This window comes from Nelumbo lutea, chromosome 1, assembly GCF_056320005.1.
Source record: "Nelumbo lutea isolate HS-2025 chromosome 1, American lotus-T2T, whole genome shotgun sequence".
In the NCBI taxonomy this organism is placed as follows: Eukaryota; Viridiplantae; Streptophyta; class Magnoliopsida; order Proteales; family Nelumbonaceae; genus Nelumbo; species Nelumbo lutea.
In genome coordinates, this window is record NC_142684.1 from 178,922,606 (window position 1) to 178,926,108 (window position 3,503).

The window sequence follows — 3,503 nt, forward strand, 5'->3', positions numbered from 1 at the left end:
TGAACTGTTAATCAGTCAGTTCAGTGGTTTGTTGATCAAAATCAATGGTTTTAGGGAAAAACAGAACCAGTCAAGTGACCGGTTCTTGGTTTTTCCAGTCTGACCATTCGGTCCAGTTTTGAAAGCCATGATAGATCCTTCAACCTAAAAACTTAAGATGTTAGGTGAGGTCCCTTAATAGGTTTTTGCTTTCTAACATGTCCCCTCACGTAAAAATCTATTGACTTAAAGCATGGACAACCACAGGTCCACCTAAAACTTGTGCTGAAATTTAATAAATTATAATGAGGTGATGACGTTAAAACTGTAGAACACTTGGTCAAACAACGCCATCTCAAAGAACTCTTCAACGTAGAAGTTTAAACCATCAGGTCCCTAAATAGGTTTTTATTCTCCACCAAAACCTTCTATGCTGCATGCTGCTTACACCAACATTACCTCATTCTTTGGACCATGTGGTGCATATGCGCATCTATGGCTTCCAATTGGCAATTTCTGAAGTTCATCAGAAAAAAAAAAAGCAATCTCTCAAGAAACCCCTTTATTAGGAATTAGGATTGGGTTTCCAAAGTTCCTTTTTATGATTCAGGGGTTCTAGCTTCTTTTAAAAAACGATTTTCCCTTCTTGAATCGAAGAGGGTCCACCAAAAACCCATTCAACCACAGCTTCTAAGCTTCGGTGGATTTGCTTTCTTTACTCTCAATTCATTTGATACTTTAGCATTGCAAATTATACTTTTGTATAGATCCAAGATCTATATATACATATTTGGGAATTTGGTTTCCCTTCATGAACAACACAAGTGCAGGTACCAAGAGTACGTAATCAATTGATAGTCTCTGGCTGGTTAATTATAATGGAGACTTGAGATTGAATCTCACCTTCATTAGAATTGTGGGAGTTCAAATTGGCACCCCACAGGTGTCCTACATGCACATCTCAGCATGCATTGGGAACATGTCTATTTCTCTGTAGTTGTTATTAAGAGATGTTTTCAATAAACCTGGCAATTGGGTTGGGTGGGTCGGGTTCGGTTGGGTCAAGAGATTTTGGGTTGGGTTGCCAAATGCTAGACTCTAACCCTAAATGCTTAGGTTGAGTTGACTCATGGATCAATTCGGGTCATCCAAACAAAATAATTAAAATTTTAAAAAATAAAGAAAAAATATAAGAGAAATGCCAAAATTAAAGGAATTAACTTAAGATTTCAAAAATAAAACAAAAAACTTGAACATTTAACAATTCAAAGAATAAACACTAAAGCTGTATTTAGAACCATGGGTGTTTTCTAAATAAATGTTGCCACGTAGATGCCACATAGGTGTTTGGCGCGATAAACATATATTAGAGGTCAACCGGCTGTTTGGTGCGACTGTTTATTGAAAAAACACCGATAAACAGAAATGGGTGGATTTTCGTGCAATGAGCCATTGGGGGAAGTGAAAAATTATCGCTTCCCCCAAACTTCGTGTTTCATGAAACGCGCATTTGACATGGCGCGTACGTGAATGGTGATGTGGCAATTGAGGAGAGATATCTGGTGCTCGCGGATCACTGAAGTTGCGAAGAAAACCCTGTGCCCCAAACCCTTACCACTATGCGAGAGGGAATTTTCGCAAGGATAGCCGCAGAGAGGGACTTGCGCAGGGAGATTCGCTTCTCATGCTGACCAGAGAGGGTGTTCCGCCAATAAGTTTGCCATCGATCGCTACAAAATCCCTCTCCTCGACGCCGGCTGTATGTTTCATACTGACCACTACGATTTTTGTTTTCTTTTTTCTTTTGTCTGGCAGCCCTAATCCGGTGAGGTGTTGTTGTTACGTACACCGGGAAGGTGCTTAGTTGCTGTTTATTTCCCGATCTGAACGATATGTCACACCTACCCCTTCCTCTAAAAGTCGATCATCCGGTGAACTTTCCTTTGCTTCGATACGTTAACTCTGCCGTCTTCTTTCTTCTTTATTTCTAGGAATCCATTGCAACCGCTTTGGGTACAGAAACAAGTGGTAAAGCTGGGAGATGAGAATTGAAGGGGACATGGGCTACAACTAACTACTCCTTTGAATGGTGCATCGATCAATTTAAGCTGATCTACGTGAAGCTAGTTTGTTGAATAGGTACCAAACCATATGATTAACAAGTACATGTAGGCAAAACCCGATAGAAGAAATGTCCATATCTTGTGCGAGTCAAATGTATGCCAATTTGTGTAACTCTATCCAATTCTAACGTGTGAATGACAAATTTTGGAAGCTTGGTATTCGTTGAATTCATATGACATTGAATGCGCAAGGGGTAGTAACAAGTAAAATGCATTAGATAGATGTGTAGTAATAAGTAAAATGACTCTGAAATTTGTTATTAGGATATACCATATATACATTGGATGTGCAAAGGGTATTTTCGACCATTGGCCCATACTGATCCCTATACCTGTCATTTTGGTCGTTGGATGTGATTTTCATTCAAAATCAACTGTTGGATTTTAAAATGTCACTCAAAAATCAAGGAGAGGTGCCACAATGAATCACCCATGCATATGGCCCACTTCTTGAAATGCCCTTCTAAACAACACAAGGTAGGAAATGTTTCTCATCGCTGAATGGGCAAGTGCCTTTAGATGCCATTTCTTGAAACACCCGCAAATTAGCCAACCAAATAACGAAAAGAGAAAAATTTTAAAGTGGAATTTATCATATAAACACTCCCTAAGAAACGCTAACGGAACGAAACAATTGGGTTAGTGGATTGAATTGTGACCCAATCTGATGGAGGGTGATTTGTCCTGACCTCATAATAAAGGGGACACGTGGATATGATTCGACATAGGTGCCAATTCGATATAGCCAGATCGCTACAAAATGATACTCTACTACCCCGAACTAAAATTTTTTGAGCTAAGGGCACCTCGGTACCAGGTCGCGACACCAGTACCTAGTTCAGTTTAAGGTGTACGAGCCTTAGCTCGAGAACATCAGTTCGAGGGGAAACCAGCTCGGGCATGCCGATCTGCCCTCGATATAATCCCGAAAGTCACTCCAACGGTTCCCAATTTCTGCGGGATCACGCCTCGTAACAACTAAGCATTATCTTCCCGTCCGATCTAGGCAGAAGTGATTAGCCTTATCAATTGATAACGTCACATCCAGATAACGCGGAAACAAATTCTATCATGGCAATGATCTCAGAACTACTCCGTAAAGCCCACGAGGACTTCATTATATAAAGGCCTCCTTCCCAGGGCCCAAGGTACGCGCATTTTACTGCTTACTTGCTCTCTTGCTCTCTAATTATTCTCAGCTCGCACATACTAACTTAAGCATTGCAGCAACCTCGCCGGGTAAGCACCCCCGGTTTCTCTGATTCTTTCTGTGCAGATTCTCCACGTCCGTCGTCTACCGGAAGTTAAACCACCACCAACTAAGAGCAGCCAGATTGCGCAGCATCAATTGGCGTCGTTTGTGGGAAACGCTTCAAAAAGCCCTTTTCCACAAAGCATTTC

At 41.0% G+C, this 3,503-nt stretch overlaps 1 long non-coding RNA gene across 1 annotated transcript; it reads left to right on the forward strand.

Annotated features, from left to right (window-relative positions):
* Positions 1–1,565: 1,565 nt before the first annotated feature.
* LOC148879507 (uncharacterized) lies at positions 1,566–2,270 on the forward strand. The gene is made up of 2 exons (XR_016105615.1): positions 1,566–1,738; positions 1,971–2,270. It is a non-coding gene; the product is annotated as an uncharacterized LOC148879507 (long non-coding RNA).
* The last annotated feature ends 1,233 nt before the right edge of the window (positions 2,271–3,503 follow it).